Source organism: Trachypithecus francoisi, unplaced genomic scaffold (assembly GCF_009764315.1).
Source record: "Trachypithecus francoisi isolate TF-2019V2 unplaced genomic scaffold, Tfra_2.0 Lachesis_group4, whole genome shotgun sequence".
NCBI classification, from domain to species: Eukaryota; Metazoa; Chordata; class Mammalia; order Primates; family Cercopithecidae; genus Trachypithecus; species Trachypithecus francoisi.
Window position 1 is genome coordinate 71,698,257 of NW_022681469.1, and position 22,674 is coordinate 71,720,930.

Here is a 22,674-nt window from a genome sequence, read left to right on the forward strand (position 1 = left end):
AAAAAAAAAAAAAAAAATTGTTAGACAAAAAATAAACACTTCTAAAAATAAATAATATAAATAATTTTTCGCAAAAGTTAAAGTTCAGAAACAAAGGAAAAATAAATAAATAAAATGAATCCTTCAGGCTGAAATGAAGGGCACTAGATAGTAACTTGAAGCCATACAATATAAAGAACACTAGTAAAAACAATTAAATATGTAAATATAAAAGCTAGTATTATTGTATTTTTGGTTTGTAACTCCTTTTTATATGACTTAAAAATACATAAAACAATAATTATAAATCTACGTTCATAGATACACTACATACAAAGATGTCATCTGTGATGATGACAAAGGGTAAGGGACAGAAGTATATAGGAGAGTTCTTTATCCGATTGAAGCTCAGTTGATATTAATTAAAACTATGTTGTTACACACGTAAGATTTAATTGTAATCCCTAGGGTAATCACTAAGAAAATACTTGTTTAAAGATAAAGAAAAGTAAAAGTAAAATCAAAACAGTGCACTAGAAAAAAATCAACTAAACACAAACGTAGCTAGTCATAGAGGAATTGAGGAACAAAAAAGATATAAGACATGTAGAAGACAAGTAGCAAAATGGCCGAAGCAAATCCTTCCTTATCATCAATTATTTTAAATGTAAATTGATTAAGCTCTCCAATTAAGAGACAGAGATTGGCAGAAGGGATTTTAAAAAACTGACCCAACTTGTGCTGTCTACAAAATACTCACATTAGATTCAAAGGAACAAATAGTTGAAAGTGAAAGGATGGAAGAAATATATTCCTTGCAAATAGTAGCCAAAGACAGTGGGACTTCTTATATTAATGTCAGATAAATTTATTTTAGGTCAAAATTGTTGCAAGAGACAAAGAACGATATTACATATAGACAAAAGTGTCAATATATCAAGAAGATATAATGATTATAAATTTATACCCACCTAACTACAGAGTCCCAAGATACATTAAGCAAAAATTGACATAATTGAAGAGAGAAATAGGAAGTATTACTGATAGTTGGAGACTTCAATTCCCCACTTTCAACAGCGGGTGAAACAACTAGCCAGAAGATTAATAGGGATATAGAGGATTGGAAGAACACTATAAACCAACTAGACCTAATAGACACATACAGAACATTTCACACAAAAACACATGTGCACATACAACATTCTCCAGGATAGACCATATGTTAGGCTGCAAAATGCATATTAACAGATTTTAAAAGATTAAAATTATAGGCTGGGTGCAATGGCTCACACCTGTAATACCAGCACCTTGGGAGGCTGAGGCAGGTGGATCACTTGAGGTCAGGAGTTCAAGACCAGCCTGGCCAACATGGTGAAATCCCATCTCTACTGAAAATATGAAAATTAGCCAGGTGTGGTGGTGACACCTGTAATCCCAGCTGCTTGGGAGGCTGAGGTGAAGGATTACTTGAACCCGGGAGGTGGAGTTTGCAATGAGCCGAGATTGCACCACTGCACTCCAGCCTGGGTGACAGAGCAAGACTCTATGTTAAAACAAAAGAAAAAGAAAGAAGAGAAAGAAAAAAAAGGAAATTATACAAATTATCTTCTGTGACCACAATGGAATAAAATTAGAAATCAATAACAAAAGGAAATGAGAATTCACAAGTATATGGAAATAAACACACTCTTAAGCAACTAATGGGTCAAAGGAGAAATTACATGGGAAATTAGAAAATACTTCGAGATGAATGAGAATGAAAACATGATCCAAGGGCTCTAATGGATTAAATATAACCATTAAAACTTATATGCAAGTATACTCATTGATATAGAAAAATGTTGGCCCAGTGCAGTGGCCTATAATCCCAGCACTTTGGGAGGTTGAGGTGGGCAGATTGCTTGAGCATGGGAGTTCAAGACCAGCCTTGGCAACATAGCAAGACCCTGTCTCTAAAATAAGTAAATAAATAAATAAATAAACTGAAAATATATGTATTTTTTTAATGTTGACATTACATCAAGTTTAAAAAGAAAAGGGCCATCTGCAAAATATAGTTCTGTACAGAAGGATTTCTTTAAAATGCCTCACACACATGTATTCACACAAACAGAAGAGCATCTAAACAGTTACACAGAAGTCCATTACGGTTATCTTTAATTGACCATTTCAGATATTGTACTTACTTTTTTCTTCCTGTGTTTCTGTATTTTCTAATTTTCCCCAATGGATATGTATTACTTAAGTACATTTTAAATGAAAATTAAAAAATAAAATGTAATGAAAAATAGATAGGTGCTGTTATGAGAAAATAATTGGACATGTGGATTTTGATAGGATTCTATTGTAATTTTTTAAAACATAAAGTCATTGAAATAAGCAGATAAAAAATGAAATAGAGATTACTTAAAACCAGAAAATTTCAATAAAATTATTATATAATGTAAGTTTTTGAAGAATTTTTCAATCAGAATATTTAGCTACTGCCCTGGAATCTCTTAGATGTGATTTACAGTTAGATAACAGGCTTCAAGGAGAAAGTAAACATACCCTAGCATTAAGAAGCAATATTTCAGGTGAATGATTATTTCACTACCAGTATTTGGAGCAGCCATTTCAGGATGATTGATCCTCTGGGAAAAAGAAAGAAATTTCCCCTCTTCGGCAACCTGGAGCTCTTTAGGGTGCTCAGCAGTGCTTGCTTTCTTTTTACATTGTTGGAAATCCAGCTGTATTAGATTAGCTGCAAGGATTAAAGTGTTATGGGAATGAAATATCCAAATATATTTTCTCTCTGAAGCCTTGTCTTTGTTCTGATATAAGGAAAGTTTTATCATCTCAAAATCTCTGTGAATTTAGTAAGGGAAAAAACTCAAGTCATAAAATGTAAATCAAATCATAAAGTATGGACTTAAATGGCAATGGAAAAGCAAGAGGAGGCCTCTTTCTTTTTTTTTCTTCTGACATTGTTATCAAACATGGATCCTCTTTTTGAAAGAATTAAGCTTGAGAACAGAGCTGAGAACAGGGACACTGACAGCACTCTTTCTGTTATTTTCTGTAATATAAGATGTTACTCTATAAGCAAGTTTTTTAAAAATCCGATTTAAAACACACACACAAGAATAATATGAGGATTAGTCTATGTTTGCAAAACACCTTAAATTTCTCCTGAGAAATTCAGTTCTGCATGATACCTGACATTCTGAACCCTGCATCCTGTTTCTCACTAGCTTTGTTCTCAGAGAATAGGACCTCAGCTACCACTGTGCTGTGTTTTCTAGTTTTCCTTGGTATTTAGCTAAGGGATGAGCTTTCCACATTTTTGCATGTAAATTATTCCTGCCTCTTTGACCTCAAGAAGGAATTTTTTAACTTTCATTTTAAGTTCAGAGGTACAAGTGCAGGTTTGTTACATAGGTAAACGTGTGTCATGGGGTTTGTTGTACAGATTATTTCATCACCCAGGTATCAAGCCTAGTACCCATTAGCTATTTTTCCTCATCCTCTCCCTCCTCCCAACTTCCACCCTCCAAATGGCCCCAGTGTGTGTTGTTCCCCTCTGTGTGTCCATGTGTTCCCATCATTTAACTCCCACTTATAAGTGAGAACATGCGGTACTTGGTTTTCAGTTCCTGCGTTACTTTGCTAAGGATAATGGCCTCCACATCCATCCGAAGAAAGAACCATTTAAGTGTGTTGACTATAATTTAGATCTGTTTTATGACAAACAGTAACATGACATTGCATGTCAAATTCAGAAATGAAAAACGTGACAATTTGCAATGTCCCAGAACTACTTAGAGAGAAATTTCAGATTTCCTCCCACAGGTGGGGCCCTGAAAAATCTCAAGAAAAATGATCTGGCTTTCTCAGAATTCCAAAGGATAATTCTGACTTGCACTATTGTAAGAAGAGCTACCCGACTACAGTCTTTTGTTTGTCTCTATCCTCTTTCATTAGACTGTGGACATTTTCACAGTCAGTAAGATTTTCTAACGTATCCCATTGCCTTACATGTATTAGACTCAATGAATTTTGTAAATATATGTTTCTAATGATTCCCTGCACAGCAGGAAATTCAAATAGACAATAGTAGCAGAATCTAGTGATTAGGCCAAAGTGTAGGCCCTTCTTTGAAAGGCTGTGTGATGTCAGTTGGCAAGACCAGTAGCAAAATCAGAGAAGCTTCTTCATGAGGTGACACTGTCATTTCATCACCTTCAGACTAATAGCTCTTTAGTGCTTTACCCATCAGTATTCACTCATCTCAGTTTCTACTATAAATACAGTTTTTGTAATAAGATTACCTTCCATTATCTTTTTAAGAAACCATATATGATATTAGATTACTTTTTATTTTTAAGTAACACAGACCAATAGAAAAAATATTTGTTGCCCTCAAACACTGGAATATAGTTTTGGGGTACAATAAATATTTTATTCAAAATAGTTTTGGGGGACAATTAATATTTTATTCAATATAAGTTGTTTATGAGGGAGTGTAGTATTCAGTATATTTTTCCTTCTGTTGAACCCTATTATTCTAATTCCAGAAATCAGAGAGTAAGTGTAGAAAGAGTGTGCATGACACATAATAATGTTGTACCTTATTCAGTCAACAGTATTGAATTTATGAGAAATTAATATGTAAATAATTCCACCAGCATAAGTTTGGGGGCTATTATGTAGGTCTGTTCTTAATTCTCTATTTCATTCCATTGGTTAATTTATCAGTTCCTGTGATGATTCCACACTGTTTTAACTGCCAGAGTTTTATATTCTGTCTTGATATCTAGCAGGGCATAGTCTTATATTTTGGGTAGATGCCAAAATTAGAACTGTTTCTTTTTTCTGAACTACCTGTACTTTGATTCCTTTTAATAAATGTAGTAAAATGGAAATTACACATCAGAACACAGACATTAGTCAGAGAGTTTCAATTTCCCTCTATTTCTTATCAAGTAGAATGCCAGGCAGTACCCATATATTTCCTGTTCTTCTTGCAATTCTCCAATAAATGTGAGATTCTTCAACAATATGAGCTGTTCAGAGCCTCAGGGATGGCATTAATCTCTTGTTAATCTCCAAACTGTCCATGCTAGAGGGAACAACTGAAGTGTTATCCACACTTGCAGCCAAGTTTCTGCAGGCATGGCTGGACTGTGAATTATAGAGATTTTTCTCATTCATGAACATTCCATACAGTTTGAGTACCTCTTATCTGAAATGCATGGCACCAGAAGTGTTTCAGATTTCAGATTTTTTCAGATTTTGGAATATTTGCATATGTGAGATACCTTGGCAGTGGGACTCAAGTCTAAACACAAAATTCATTTTCGTTTCATATACACTGTATACACATAGCTGAAGGTAATTTTTTTCAATATTTTAATGATTTTGTGCATAAAACAAAGTGTGTATATTGAATCATCAGAAAGCAAAGGTGTCATTATCTCAGCCACCCATGTGGACAATCTGCAGGTCTTTGGCATCACTATCAATCCTGACTCTGAATTTTATATGCTACTGATAAGCAATCATTTTCTTACACTTATTTACACATAAGTATGCAATAGTAAAAAAAAATGACATACCAGTGAAAAAATAAAGGTTCAGAATAGCTAAGCAGCACAGTAGCATCACCTGAATATCTGTGTCAGCTGTTAAACAAGAGCAACAACAAACAATGGCAGCCTTTCACTCTCCACCTACAATGTTGTGTTTTGATTAAAAGGTTACTGTACACTTTATTTTATTTTTAGATGAGAAGAAACATCAGAAGCAGTTGAGGGACCAGGAAGTGGGTCCTCTAGGGATGAGGAGGCATTCTGCTGGATGGCTTTTTAAAATGTTTCCTCCAGAGTCATCTGCCTCATTAACAACGGTTTTTGTCTTAGAAGTCTCTCTTTGATTTTATAAACTGACATGATTTCTTGTTCTATTATGAATACACACTTCTCTAGTCCTTCAATATGCTCATCACACTTTTTACCATGTTATCTATAGGCACTTTTTCCTACAGTGTTAACATCACCTTCATCATTACTATTATCATGATCACCTTGATTCAGAACCATTTCAGCTATTTCACCATCAGTCAATGAATGAACAACTAAAACCTCATTATCAAGGTTAAAAACTTCTTTGATATCCACTTCCTCCAACTTATTGATGGACTCTGAAGGTATATTTTTTGCATATGTAAGGAGGTTAGACATCATTTTTTCTCACTTGATGTATGAAATCTTTCAAAGTTACCATCTTGTTCATCATTATCACTGAACCTAATTGCAAGCAAGAGGTTTTGCCAGGCATGCACAACTATGTCTTTAGCCATTGTGTTCCAAGCATTGGCCACAATGTATACAACATCCTTCATGCCAAACTCCTTTCACAAACCTTCCACACCAACGTTCACTGTGCTAGCATGCTGTTAAAGAAGGTGTTTTACTATTTACTCTTCATTGATGTAAGGATACCCAGTCACATGGCTGAACTAATGAAGTCACATTTTGGAGAAAGTGCATGATATAAACATTGTTTTAATGAGATTTTGGCTGGAGGATGAGAGGAACAGTTGTCAAGGAATAACAAAATCTTGCAGTTGACATGCAGTCCAGCTTTCCTACAGTGAGCATGAGCTGCTAGTACAAAACGTTTGTGAAACCAATCAGAAAAGATGTCCCTGGTGATCCATGCCTTTTTGTTAGCATAAAATGGACTGATAAGAAATTCAATCCTTGAAAACAGGATGCAAGCTTTTGTCTACAACGAGTTTACACTTATGGGTGCCTGCTGCATTAGCACATCCTCGCACAGTTATCCTTGTCATTCTTAATCCCTATAGCTGTCTCATCAGTTTTAGTGAGTGGATTTATGGGGCAATAACACCAAAACAGTGATGTTTCATTAGTATCATGGACTTGCTCTGGCATCTTATTTTCATCAGCGATGACCTTGGCAAACTCATCAATAAATTTGCTACTTTGTGATCAGCAGATGCCTTATCATCACAAATCTTTAAAAACTTAATGTCATATCTTTCCTTAAATTTCTGCAACCTATCGAATATTCACAGTTCCCCTTAATTTTCAGTTCGTTGTGATAGCGCTTTGCTTGTTTTTTGATCAGTATCCCATCAAGTAGCATGTGTTCAATATGATACTGTGGATTCATTCTTTCAATATACAATTGAGATCTTTTTTAGCTTTATGCAATGTTTTTCTATTTTTCATTAAATCCTGTTTATCACTTTCAGCATAGAATTTCAACAGTTTATTCATCTGTTTCTTCAGGTTATATATAGTGGTCATTCCAACACCATACATTTACCCTTACACCACAGAGGAGAGCAGAGATTAAGCAAAGAACCCACAGTGACTAATCCACGTAGGTCTTGGACCCATCTGGTCACCATGGGGAACCTACCATTGATATGTCTGGACTGCATATGAGCCACTTTACCAGCCTTTGTAGGTGTGCTTACATGGGGGGAGTCTCGGCCTGTGCATAAAAAGCTATAGCACAGCTGAAGAGGGCTGGGAAGGTCTTTTTTTCCCTTGGGGACAAGAAACAAACTATGTGTTGACTGCCACCCATCACATGAGGTCAGGTGCAAAATGTTCTCCTTGTAGCATCATGTTGGTGCTCAAAAAGTTTTGAATTTTGGAGCATTTTGGATTTCAGATTTTCAGATGAGGAATGTCAGCCTGTATACCTTTATTTACTAAAAAGTCTCTATTATTTCCAAAGTTGTCTATAAAAGTTTTTGTTCCTAGGTACATTGTACTATTTATTGCTATTTTGAGTGGAATATTTTCTTCTAATATTTTTACTAACTGGTTATTGATCATGCATAGGAAAATTCTTGATTGATTTTTTAGTCTTTTGGAAAATAATCTTACTGAAGAAAAAGTTTATCTGCAGAAAACCTCGCTCAATAAAGGCTCACAAACTCAATTCATACCTGTGACTAGCAACCAGGTCAAGAAAAGATGCTTGCCTCATATTCCCTTTCCACAACTGCCTTCACCCCAAGGGTAACTACATTCCTAACTTCTAGCACCATGCAATAATGTTGCCTGCTTTAAATTTCATATAAATAAACTCATACACTACAAACTTTTTTGTGTCTGACTTCTTTCATCCCACATGATGTTTTCTTTTTTTTTTTTCTGATCTGTAGTAAATTTTATTTATTTATTTATTTATTTATTTTTTAAAATTATACTTTAAGTTCTAGGGTACATGTGCATAATGTTTATATCATGTATAACTCCCCAATGCAATCCCTCCCTCCTCCCCCCTCCCCATGATAGGCCCCAGTGTGTGATGTTCCCCTTTCCGAGTCCAAGTGATCTCATTGTTCAGTTCCCACCTATGAGTGAGAACATGCGGTGTTTGGTTTTCTCTTTCAAGATTCATCCTTATTGTATATAGTTGGCATTTATGTATTCTTAATGCTGAATTGTATTTGTATTTTATTTTGCTAATATACCACAATTTAGTTATCTATGCTATTTTATGGATATTGGATGGTACCTGTATGAACATTATTGAACATGTCTTGTACATTTAAACTTATTTATGCATTTTTGTTGGTTTACATATCCAGGAACAGAATGGCTTATTAATAGATTTCATATATACTGCCAGATATCTACAGGGGATGAACAAATTTATAGTACCACCAGGAGTGTATGAGAATTAGTACTTAACCCACAGTGTTTCAGTTCTGCACCCTTGCCAACATGTGGTACTCAGTACATTTTTCATTTTTAATTTAGTCATTTAATGTAATAGCAGCCTTTGCTTTAATTTTGCATTTCCCCGAAAACTAGTGAAGTCAGGCACATTTTCAAATGTGTACCAATCATTTGAAAATCATTTGGGGAGTGCCTGCTCAAGTTTCCATTCATTTTTCTTTTCTGTCTATCTTTTTATTGCTTTGCAAGAATTCTTTTTATATTTTAGATATGAGTTCTTTGTCAGTTGTATGCATTGCTAATATTTTCTCCGTTTGAGGATAGACTTTATTCACCTTCTTAACAGTGTCTTTTGCTGTAGTCTAATTTATCATTTTTATCCTTATTGTTATTGCTTTTTGTGATTGGCTTAAAAAATCTTGTCTGTGCACATGTACCCCCAAACTTAAAGTATAATTTTAAAAATCTTGTCTACTCCAGGTTTATGATAACACTCAAGCTATTGATTTTTATATGCCATTCCTATATCTGGTCACCTTATTAAACTTTCTTATTGGTTCCAATAGTTCATAAGATGAGATTCTTGTTTTCTTTTTTACTTTTTAGGTAGATAATCACATTATCTAAAAATCATTGACAATTTTGGTCTTTCTTTTTATATTTATTACAAAGTAACTGAAACACAGTTCTAAGATTACCTTATATAACAGAAGAATATATTATTTTACATACCAGGAAATTGTAAGATAGAGTCACTTCAGGTAGAGCATGTGAAGCCCCAGCTCGGCTTTTATGAAAGTCCCCTTGCTTTGCTATCTTCTTGTATCGACTTTATCCTCAGGCTTTTGGCCAAGTGTTGCTTAATCCTCAGGCTTCAGTCCAGGTTTGCTAATAAATTTGTAGAAACTTCATCATGATTGAATGTTAAATATGATTAAATGCATTTTCTACAGCTATTGAGGTAATCCTGTTCTATTTTTTAGAGTGTTAATTAACATACTACTATGGTCTCAGTATTGTATCTCCCCAAATTTTCTATGTTGAAACCTAATCACTAATGTGATGGCATTAGGAGGTAGTGTTGTTGGGAGGTGAGTTCAATGTTAATGAATCAGCAATATATATTACAGGGCCTTTAAACAGAAACACACAGAAAATAAAGTTATGCATTGATCAGTTAGTGAAAATGTTGTGACAAGAGGCTCACAAAAAACTAACCCTATATTTCCCCTAGGAACAATGGTTCAGTATTCACTAATCCAGTGTTAGCAGCAACTTTATGGACAAAACTATTGTGGATAATGAGAATTCACTGTGCTTGTTGTTTAAGGAGTTTACAGCAGTCACTTTAGTGCCTTTTGTAGAGACAGAGCAATAAGTACCATTTTTATTTCCTTTATGGTTTTGGTCTATTTAAGTGTCCTACTGGGCCAATTTTAGTGACTCATGTTTTATTGAAAAGTGTCCATTTCATCTGGATGAATATCTGGTGTTTCTTTTAATATTTTTATTCCTCTGTGTATGATTCATTTTTGTTCCTTATCTTGTTATTTGGGTGTCTCTTTTCCTTGATACTTGTCAATGTCTATCTTTATGTGTTTTCCTATGAGTATTTTAATTTGCTTTCTGTTTTCTTACTATCTTCTCTTATCTTTATTAGCTCCTTTTTCTAACTTTAAAGCTTAATCAATTTCAGTTCATTATTTCTTATTTTCTAAAATACTGTATTTAAGACTTTAAATTTGTCCTTGAGTCTTTCTTTGGATGCATCTCATAAGATTTGATATGCATACGTTTTTGCTGCTGCTTGGTTCTAAATATTTTGCAGCTTATTTTGTTTCTTGAACCCAAGAGTTATTTGGAAATTTTTTCCAGGGTACAGATACTTTCTAAAACATTAATTTGTAGTTAATGCAGTAAATTTTATAATTTTACTGTATTGTGCTCAGTGAATGTCACATATATGGAAAGCTATTGAAAACTGTGGATATTTCTTATTTATGCTAATACATGGTTAATCATTGTGAATGAATCTGTATGTATTTGAAAAAATGTACATTCTCTACTGTGAGGGGCACAAAGTTAAACAGAAATCTATCAGGTCAATCTTGTTGATTATGTGATCGCAATCCTCCTCATTCTTACCTATCATTTGTCTTCCTAACTAGTCAATTTCTAAAGAAAGTGAAATAGAATTTCCTTTTACAATTGTGGATTTTCAATTTATCCTTACAGTTCTATAATTTATTTATTTATTGTCATGGATCGATAATTCTCAAAATATATAATTAATCCTTTTATAGTACACAATTCAGAGACTTTCAGGATATTTAAGTAGATATGCAATTCTAATTTCAGAATATTTCCACCCCAAAGAAACCCTGTTATCCATTAGTAATCATTATCCTTTCTCTCCTCTCTGCAGACCCTGGCAACCAGTGATCCACTTCCTGTCTCTATAAACTTGCTGATTCTGGACATTTCATATAAATGGAGCTATACAATATGTGGACGCTGTCTGGCTTTTTTCACCTTGCATAAGGTTTTCAAAGTCATCCACGTTGTAGCATGTTTCAGTATTTCATTCTTTTTTTTGCATTTTGGGGTAGTGCAATAGTTGAACGGGAAAAGATAAGATTGATTTCTTTTTTAACAAGAGTTTTTATTTTATTTTTAATTAAATGTTTAATTGACAAGTAAAAATTGTATGTGTTTATGGTGTACAACATGATGTTTTGATACATGTATACATTATAGAATGGCCAAACCTCAAGCTATTTAACATATATGCATTACTTCCTATCCTTATTTTTTTATTACAAGAAAATTTAAAATCTACTCTCTTAGCAATTTTCAAGCATACAATACATTGCTATTAATAGTAATCAAGACGATGTATCATAGATCTCTTGAACTTATTATTCCTGTCTAATTGAAATTTTGTGATCTTTGACCAACATTTCCCTAATCTCTCTACCCACAACCTCTGGTAGTCACCACTTTACTTTATGTTTCCATGAGTTTCACTTTTTTAGATTCCACACATAAGTGAGATCATGAAATATTTGTCTTTCAATGATTGGCTTATTTCCCTTAACATAATGTCCTCCAGGTTCATCCATGTCTTTGCAAATGATAGAATTTCATTTTTTAAAGGGTATATATAGTATTCCATTTTATACATATATGCCCCATTTTATTTATCTATTTGCTCATTTATAGACACAGTTTCCATATCTTAGCTATTATGAATAATACTGCAATGAACATGAGAGTGCAGATGTCTGACTACTGATTTCATGTCCTTTGGATATATACTCAGTAGCAGGATTGCTAGATCATATGGTAGTTCTATTTTTGATTCCTTGAGGAGCCTCCATACTTTTTTTCATAATAGCTGTACTCATTTACATTCCCACCAACAACGTAAAAACGTTCCTTTTCCTCTACATCTTCACTAACACATTATCTTTTGTCTTTCTGATTATAATCATTGTAATAGGTATGAGGTTATATCTCATTGTGATTTTAGTTTGCATTTCCCTGATGATTAGGGATGTTGAGCATTGTTTATATCCCTATTGGTCTGTTCTTTGTCTTTTTTTTAAGAACTTTATTCTTTTGAATTGATGAATAATATTCCATTGTATAGATATACCACATTCACATTAGACATATGTATATACAACATATATACGTTATACAACATATATACACAACATACAATTTATACACAAACATAAAAACACTGTACATATATATCTAAAGTATATGTATATTCGTGTCTGTATGTACACCTATACATACACACACACATACATAGAGCATATATTTTTATATTGTTTGCTTTAAATATTGATAATTTTTATCAGTGAGATCTGTTGGACATATCTTCATTTATTTCAAAATTACATTCACAAATTTGTGTGATCAGAATTAAATGTGATATATGCTAAAATCAAATGATGCAATCACTTCAATATGTGTCAGATACAAAAACTGGGTACTTCTAATACTGTGCTTATTATTGATAGTAAATAAAACTGCAGACAAAGTTTCCTACTAATTACATCTCATTGACTATAAAGTCTGATGTGGTTTGGCTCTGTGTCTCCACGCAAATCTCATGTTGAATTGTGATCCTGAGTGTTGAAGGTGGGGCCTGGTGGGAGGTAATTGAATCATGGGGATGGTTTCTAATGGTTCAGCCCCACCCCGGAGTGCTGTCTCATGATAGTTTTCATGAGATCCACTTCCCTTTTTACTTTCTCTCTCTCTCCTGCCGGCTATGTGAAGATCATGCCTGCTTCCCCTTTGCCTTCCACCATGACTGTAAGTGTCCTGAGACCTTCTCAGCAGCAGAAGCCTGTACAGCCTGCAGAACCGTGAGCAGATTAAACCTCTTTTCTTAATAAATTACCAAGTCTCAGTTATGTTTTTATAGCAGTGGGAGAACAAACTAATACAGAAAACACAATAAAGAAAGACTATGTATTAAATCATGTGATTATTCAACTTTTTTAATATGGAAAAGCCCAAAATTAAAACTTTTTTCAAGGTGAAAATTATTTTATTTTTCCATAGGTTATTGGGGTGCAGGTGGTATTTGGTTACATGAGTAAGTTCTTTAGTGGTGATTTGTGAGATTTTGGTGCACCCATCACCCTAGCAGTATACACTGCACCCTATTTGTAGTCTTTTATCCCTTGCCCCCTCCCACCCTTCCCCCCAAGCCCCCAAAGTCCATTGTATCATTCTTATGCCTTTACATACTCATAGCTTAGCTCCCACGTATCAGTGAGAACATACGATGTTTGGTTTTCCATTCCTGAATTACATCACTTAGAATAATAGTCTCCAATCTCATCCAGGTCGCTGCAAATGCTGTTAATTCATTCCTTTTTATGGCTGAGTAGTATTCCATCATATATATAATACATATATATGTATATGTATGTGTGTGTGGATGTGTGTGTGTGTGTATGCGCCACCGTGCAACAGTTTCTTTTTTTTTAATTATACTTTAAGTTCTGGGATACATGTGCAGCATGTGCAGGTTTGTTACATAGGTATACATGTGCCATTGTAGTTTGCTGCACCCATCAACCCATCATCTACATTAGGTATTTCTTCTAATGCTATCCCTCCCCTTGCCCCCCACCCCACAACAGGCCTCGGTGTGTGATGTTCCCCTACCTGTGCCCATATACTCATTGTTAAACTCCCACTTATGAATGAGAATATGTGGTGTTTGGTCTTGTGTGCCTGTGTTAGTTTACTGAGAATGATGGTTTCCAGCTTCATCCACATCCCTGCAAAGGACATGAACACATCCTTTTTTATGGCTGCATAGTATTCCATGGTGTATATATAAGTGTCACATTTTCTTTATCCAGTCTGTCAATGATGGGTGTTTGGGTTGCTTCCAAGTGTTTGCTATTGTGAATAGTGCTGCAATAAACATATGTGTGAATGTGTCTTTATAGAATAATGATTTATAATTATTTGGGTATATACCCAGTAATGGGATTGCTGGGTCAAATGGTATTTCTAGTTCTAGATCCTTGAGGAATTGCCACACTGTCTTCCACAATGGTTGAACTAATTTACACTCCTACCAACAGTGTAAAAGCATTCCTATTTATCCACACCCTCTCCAGCATCTGTTGTTTCCTGTCTTTTTAATGATGGCCATTCTAACTGGCATGAGATGGTATCTCATTGTGGTTTTGATGTTCATTTCTCTAATGACCAGTGATGATGAGCTTTTTTTTCATATGTTTGCTGGCTGCATAAATGTCTTCTTTTGAAAAGTGTCTGTTCATATCCTTTGCTCACTTTTTGATGGGGTTTTTTTTTTCTTGTAAATTTGTTTAAGTTCATTGTAGATTCTGGATATTAGCCTTTTGTCAGATGGAAAGATTGCAAAAATTTTCTCCCATTCTGTAAGTTGCCTGTTCATGCTGATGATAGTTTCTTTTGCTGTGCAGAAGCTCTTTAGGTTAATTAGATCCCATTTGTCAATTTTGGCTTTTATTGCAATTGCTTTTTGTGTTTTAGTCATGAAGTCTTTGCTTATGCCTATGTCCTGAATGGTATTGCCTAGGTTTTCTTCTAGGGTTTTTATGGTTTGGGGTCTTATGTTTAAATCTTAAATCCATCTTGAGTTAATTTTTGTATAATGTGTAAGGAAGGGGTCCAGTTTCACTTTTCTGCATATGGCTAGCTAATTTTCCCAGCACCATTTATTAAATAGGAAATCCTTTCCCCATTGCTTGATTTTGTCATTCTTGTCAAAGATCAGATGGTTGTAGATGTGTGGTGTTATTTCTGAGGGTTCTGTTCTGTTCCTTTGCTCTATATATCTGTTTTGGTACCAGTACCATGCTGTTTGAGTTACTGTAGCCTTGTAGTGTAGTTTGAAGTCAGGTAGCATGATGCTTCCAGCTTTGCTCTTTTTGCTTAGGATTGTCTTATCTATACGAGCTCTTTTTTGGTTCTATATGAAATTTAAGGTAGTTTTTTCTAATTCTGTGAAGAAAGTCAATGGTAACTTGATGGGAATACCATTGAATCTATAAATTATTTTGGGCAATATGGCCATTTTAATGATATTGATTCTTCCTATCCATGAGCATGGAATGTTTTTTCCATTTGTTTGTGTCCTCTCTTATTTCCTTGAGCAGTTGTTTGTAGTTCTCCTTGAAGAGGTCCTTCATATCTTTTGTAAGTTATAGTCCTAGGTATTTTATTCTGTTTGTAACAATTGTGAATGGGAGTTCACTCATGATTTGGCTCTGTTTGTCTATTATTGGTATATAGGAATGCTTGTGATTTTTGCACATTGATTTTGTGTCCTGAGACTTTGCTGAAGTTGCTTATCAGCTTAAGGAGTTTGGGGGCTGATACAATGGGGTTTTCTAAATATACAATCATGTCATCTGCAAACAGAGATAATTTGACTTCATCTTTTCCTATTTGAATACCCTTTTTTTCATTCTCTTGCCAGATTGCCCTGGCCCGAACTTCCAACACTATGCTGAATAAGAGTGGTGAGAGAGGGCATCCCTGTCTTATGCCAGTTTTCAAAGGGAATGCTTCCAACTTTTGCCCATTCAGTATGATATTGGCTGTGGGTTTGTCATAAATAGCTCTTATTATTTTGAGATATGTTCCATCAATACCTAGTTTACTGAGTGTTTCTAGCATGAAGGGGTGTTGAATTTTATCAAAGGCCTTTTCTGCATCTATTGAGATAAGCACGTGGTTTTTGTCATTAGTTCTGTTTATGTGATGGATTATGTTTACTGATTTGCATATGTTGAACCAGGCTTGCATCCCTGGAATGAAGCCAACTTGATCGTGGTGGATAAGCTTTTTGATGTGCTACTGAATTCTGTTTCCCAGTAATTGATTGAGGATTTTCACATCGATGTTCATCAGGGATTAGGCCTGAAATTTTCTTTTTTGTTGTTGTTGTGTCTCTGCCAGATGTTGGTATCAGAATGATACTGGCCTCTTAAAATGAGTGAGGGAGGATTCCCTCTTTTTCTATTGTTTGGAATAGTTTCTGAATGAATGGTACCAGCTCCTCTTTGTACCTCTGGTAGAATTCAGCTGTGAATCCATCTGGTCCTGGGCTTTTTTTGGTTGGTAGGCTATTAATTACTGCCTCAATTTCAGAACTTGTTATTGGTCTATTCAGGAATTTGACTTCTTCCTGGCTTAGTCTTGGGAGGGTGTATGTGTCGAGGAATTTATCCATTTCTTCTACATTTTCTAGTTTATCTGTGTAGAAGTGTTTATAGTATCCTCAGATGATATTTTGTATTTCTGTATGCCACAGTTTCTTTATCCATTCATTGATTGATGAGCATTTGGGTTGGTTCCACAATTTTGCAATTGCAAATTGTGCTGCTGTAAACATGCATGTGCAAGTATCTTTTTCATATAATGACTTCTTTTCCTCTGGGCAGATACCTAGTAGTGAGATTACTGTACCAAATGGTAGTTTTACTTTTAGTTTTTTAAGGAATCGCCACAGTTTTTCACAGTAGCCGTACTAGTTTACATTTCCACCAGCAGTGTAGAAATGTTCCCTGACTACAGCACCCACACCAACATCTACTGTTTTTTGATTTTTTAATTATGGCCATCTTGCAGGAGCAAGATGATATTGCATTGTGGTTTTGATTTGCATTTTCCTGATCATTAGTGATATTGAGCATTTTTTCATATGTTTGTCAGTTATTTGTTTATCTTCTTTTAAGAATTGTCTATTCATGTCCTTAGCCCATTTTTTGATGGGATTGTTTGTTTTTCACTTGCTGATTTGTCTGAGTTCATTGTAGATTCTGGATATTAGTCCTTTGTCAGATGTATAGATTATAAAGACTCTTCTGTTTACTCTGCTGACTGTTCTTTTTGCCATGCAACAGCTCTTTAGTTTAATTAAGTCCCAGCTATTTATCTTTGTTTTTATTGCATTTGCTTTGGGTTCTTAGTCATATAATCCTTCCCTAAGCCAATGTCCAGAAGGGTTTTTCCAATGTTATCTTCTAGAATTTTTATAGTGTCAGGTCTTAGATTTAAGTCCTTAATTCATCTTGAGTTGATTTTTATATAAGGTGAGAGATGCGGATCCAGTTTATTCTCCTACATGTGGCTAGCCAATTATCCCATCACCATTTGTTGAAAAGGGTGTCCTTTCCCCACTTTATGTTTTTGTTTGCTTTGAAGATCAGTTGGCTACAAGTATTTGGGTTTATTTCTGGGTTCTCTATTCTGTTCCATTGGTCTATGTGCCTATTTTTATACCAGTACCATGCTGTTTTGGTGACTATGGCCTTATAGTATAGTTTGAAATCAGGTAGTGTGATGCCTCCAGATTTGTTCTTTTTGGCTTTGTCTTGTTTTGGCTATGCAGGCTCTTTTTTGGTTCCATATACATTTTAGAATTTTTTAAAAATTCTGTGAAGAATGATGGTGCATTCTGATGAGAATAGTGTTGAATTTGTAGATTACATTTGTCAGTGTGGTCATTTTCACAATATTGAGTCTATCCATCCATGAGCATGGTTGTGTTTCCATTTGTTTGTGTCATCTATGATTTCTTTCAGCAGTGTTTTGTAATTTTCCTTATAGAGGTCTTTCACAAACTTGGTTAGGTATATTCCTAATTATTTTATTTTTTATTTTTGGCAGCTATTGAAAAAGGGGTTGCGTTCTTAATTTGATTCACTGCTTGGTCATTGTTGGTGTACAGAAAAGCTACTGATTTGTGCACATTAATTTTGTATCCTGAAGCTTTGCTGAAATGTTTTTATCAGTTCTAGGAGCTTTCTGGAGGAGTCTTTAGAGTTTTTGAGGTGTTTCAATCATATCATCAGCAAACAGTGACAGTTTGACTTCTTTTTTACCTAATCAGATGCTCTTTATTTCCTTCTCTTGTCTGATTGCTCTGGCTAGGACTTCCAGTTCTATGTTGAAGAGAAGTGATGAGAATGGGCATCCTTGTCTTGTTCCAGTTCTCAGAGGGAATGCTTTCATCTTTTCCCCATTCAGTATTTTGTTGGCTGTGGGTTTGTCATAGATGACCTTGAAGTTTCTCTAAAAATGAAGAACTCTGTCTCAAGACTGCAGCATTAGCTCCTACCTAACAGTTTGCAGCTTCCCATTCTGCCCTATAGATTTTGGACTTGCCAGTCTCCAAAATTACATGTCAATTCCTTGAAATAAACCTCTTAATACAAACACACATGAGTATATACATATATGAGTATCTCCTACTGATTTTGTTCCTCTGGGAAACACTGAATATACTAACCTACTTCCTGACACAAGTTGCTCTAGCACCAAACTGAACATGAAGCGTCTCAAAAGGTCTTGAAATCAGAAGATAGGCTTCACTGTTTGAAAATTTCCCTGTGCATCTGGTGATTCTATCACTACCCCTTTACATAGAGGGGTTGCCAAACCCTACCTGTATAATGCTTTGCCCTTCATTAGGTTCCTCCCACCTCTAAAACCCAGAGGTGGTCACTTCCTCCAAGGCAATTAATAACTTACTTTTCGTTTTATCATAGCTCTTTCTATCTGTATCTTACATTTGAAATTCAGATTCCTATAATCTGTTTTTATTTTATTTATTTATTTTTGAGACAGTCTCGCTCTGCTGCCCAGGCTGGAGTGCAGTGGCACAATCTCCACTCATTGCAATCTCCACTTCCCAGGTTCAAGTGGTTCTCCTGCCTCAGCCTTCTGATTAGCTGGGGATTGCAGGCATCTGCCACCATGCCCAGCTAATTTTTTTGTATTTTCGGTAGAGACAGAGTTTCATGACGTTGACCAGACTGGTCTTGAACTCTGACCTCAAGTGATCTGTCTGCCTCAGCCTCCCAAATTGCTGGGATTACAGGCCTGAGCCACCACATCCAGCCCCTATGCTCTGTTTTTGATAGTAAAAGGGAATTTTGGAATTTAGAAACCCATTTTCTCTCCCACCAAAGCCTGACCTTGTAGTATTTTCTTACTAGAGATTCAGAAATCATAATTTGACACTAGCAGCATCTTTATTGTTCTAGAAGACATATTTTCTAGTCCTGAAGCGCAGAAGCTTATTGATCCAATAGAAGGGAAATCACATGGCATAACAATTTTAAGTGAATTAAAAAATCTTGACATTAAAAAGTACCAAATTGATTCTGATAGATTGAATTTCCTTATGATCCAGTTGGCCTAACTTCATTCAGTGGCTTATAGTCACCAGTTATGGTAAATTATATTATTTGTTCACCATTCTTTCTTCTCTCTTCAGCCCAGACATATATTTTAGCAGGGACACCTTCCAATGTCACTGGCTTAGTTTGACCAGGTGACTTGCTTTGGTTAATGGAATGTTAAAGAATATAATGTGAATCACATTCAATCAGAGGCTTTAAATGTTCATGTATGGTTTGGTTTGCCCTCTTGCATTCTTGCATTTTATCCTGAAGAGATACTGTTCCAGGGAACCACAGCCTCTTCAATGCAAGTACCAGAATGAGGAGACATATGAAACAGACCTAAACCCAGTCTGTATCCTGGTGCCAAGTCTAGCCAAATCTATCCCAGCCAAGTCCAGCTGTGCCATACCCAATTCATGGGCCTGAGAGCAAACAAGTAAGTGTTTGTTTGTATAAGTCAACTGAGATTTGGGAAGTGGTTTTTTTACACAGCATCACTGAAGCAAACAGCTGACTAATACAGCAGTTTTATAGTAAATTAGTCTTGCATGCTCAATATTTTACATGGTTCACAGCAGTTTTAATTCAAATTATATATCTGGTTGTTCAGTTCAACCAAGTGTCTGTATGAATTAACAACATAAAATAATTTGTACTATATAGTTTTTTCAACCACACTTGGATGAATGCAGTGGAAATCTATCTGTGTCTTAGTCTGTTTCTGCTGTTATAACAAAATATCACAGACTGGATAATTTATAAACAAAAAAAAATTATTTTTTCACAGTTCTGGAGACTGGCAAGTCCAAGATCAAGGTCCCGACTGATTTAGTGTCTGGTGAAGACACTCTCTGCTTCAAGATGGCACCTCTTACTGCATCTTCACATGGTAGAAGAGGCAATTAAGGGGAACAGGACTGTGTCCTCACATGGCAAAAGAGAAGAAAGGGTCAGGAAGCTCTCCGAAACTTTTTTTAGCCCTCATGACTTGATCACTTTTTCAAAGGCCTCACCTCTTCACATTATGACCTTGGAGTTTAAGTTTCAGCATATAACAGCAATCTGCATCTTCCCATTAGGTCAGAAATATTACAATTGTTTTCCACCAGCAGGCCAGGAAACTAGCAAGGTCTTCATACATGTAAAGTCTTCTACTTCATGTTGGAGAATAGCCATTCTTGACAGGCTTTGTGTTGGCCAAAAATAACATACTATATCCAGTGGGAAGATAAGTACAACTTCCTCATGACCAGCTGTTCACTTATGCAATTGCAGCACAAGTGCAGCCTCCTGTCAATGTGATAAAAGAATAAACTAGGGACAAATTTTGGTATTCACATATTACCACAGATGTCTGTCTCTTCTATCTTATGTTGACATCTGTGATGGCCTTTCTGAATAACTCAGGGCATCAGAGGGTTGCTCTCTCCCGCAAGCCAAGATAATGTTGGCAAACACATCTGTATAATGTGTGCACTGGGCACATTTCCTTGTTGAATTATTCAATTAAATCTGATAATGAGAGCACATTGACATAGTTAAACACTCAGGTGAATAAAAGATTCACTTTGAAGTGCAGAAATTTCTGGAGTCATCTGTGTGTTAACAAGTTATGATACTCACTACCACCATCCAGGGAGGGAGAAACTTTAGAAAAGATAAGCTAGAGTTGAGCATGCTGGAGGCTTTTTCTGGCATGAATTCAAGGAGATAAAAGGTGGAGGCAGTTTCCAGTGTTCATTTGAGCCATCAATCTTTTTAGAAAAAGTGAATTGAATTTTAAGAGACAGAAAAATAAGACTCAGTTCATAGGTGAATCTTATTCCCCTGAACTCTAATGGGACACAGAAAGATGAACACTAGCATAGGTATCAACACATCTGATATCTATCTTCCCTCTGCAAAGCCCTTCATGCACAACTTACAAAAACATCAGATTTTCTCATCTCGATTCTCACGCCGTAAAATGGGAGAGTTTGGCTGGTCCCACATAATTAGCATGGTACCTATTACAAAGTTCCCACAGAACTTTTTGCAAATAAAAGGGCCCCATCCATAAATGCAAATTTGGGCAGTAGCTGTTATTTAACTATGATGTGTACATTGTGAAACATCTGCCAGTCACACTGGCTGTCTTTAAAGCAGGGCACCATTACTAACAGTGGTTTGGGACTTGCAAATACTAGCTTGTGTTTTTATTAGCTTGCTCCGTCTCTCCAACTACTCTATATGCTTCTTACAAATAAAAAACATTTCTTAGTTCTTTTTTAATCTTCATTACTTAGCATAATACAGAAAGCACAAAGGTCATCAATAATCATAAAATGAGAGTAGTTAATAGCTGACATTTATTGCTCCTCTTCCATGTTCCTGACCCTGTACCAGGCATTTTATATACACTGTCTCTAATTAATACAATTGTACAACAACCCCAAAAGAAAATATTATCCCAATTTAACAGATCAAGAAATGGAGGGTTCTAGCTGGTGCTGTAAGGCAAGAAAATAAAACCAAAAGGGATAAGAATTTAAAAGGAAGAGCCAAAATTACCCGTATTTATAGATATTTGGTTTTGTACATTAAAAAATCTAAATAATATACAGTTACATTATTAGAATTAAAAAGATAGCTGGGCAAGTTTTCAGGATAATGAAAGCAATATACAAAAATCAATTTTATTTCTGGATGACAAAATATAAAGAGCAAAACTTAGAGAATTTACAATATTAAAAAATATCAAAAAAATAAAAATAAAAAATATCAAGTACCAAGGAAAAGATCTGACAAAAGACATGCCAGACTTCTACAAAGATAATTATAAAACTTTATGAGAAAAAGACAAAGACCTCAATAAATAATTGATAAATATTCTGTGTTTGTGATTAGAAGACCCAATATTATAAAGAATTACATTCTCTTCACATTGATCTGTAAGTTTAAGGCAATCCTAATCAAAGTCCCAACAGGATTTTTGTTAGAACTTAAAAACCTCTTTCTAAAATTTAAATGGAATGACAAAGGGCAGAGAAGACTTACACCACTATTCTTGAAGAACAAGCTGGGAGACTTGCTGTATTGGATGTCAAGATATCTATATTGTATTTCTTGACCTATGCAATGACTGCTCAGGTATTTAAAATATACATTAAGATATATATGTCTATGTTTCTTTTTTTTGGAATAGACAATTTTTGTCATGTTATATTTTTACAATGAAAAGGATATTTGGAAAAAAAAAAAAAAAGGAAAGAAAATGATGGTCA

The 22,674-nt window shown here is 35.0% G+C and overlaps 1 long non-coding RNA gene across 1 annotated transcript in view; it reads left to right on the forward strand.

Moving 5' to 3' along the window:
• LOC117073031 overlaps nucleotides 1-21,632 on the forward strand; it is a 36,365-nt gene extending 14,733 nt beyond the window's left edge. The window contains exons 2-5 of the long non-coding RNA XR_004433069.1: nucleotides 11,113-11,229; nucleotides 12,984-13,072; nucleotides 19,682-19,847; nucleotides 20,199-21,632. This is a non-coding gene — a long non-coding RNA (uncharacterized LOC117073031). The remainder of the gene's footprint in view (nucleotides 1-11,112; nucleotides 11,230-12,983; nucleotides 13,073-19,681; nucleotides 19,848-20,198) is intronic.
• The last annotated feature ends 1,042 nt before the right edge of the window (nucleotides 21,633-22,674 follow it).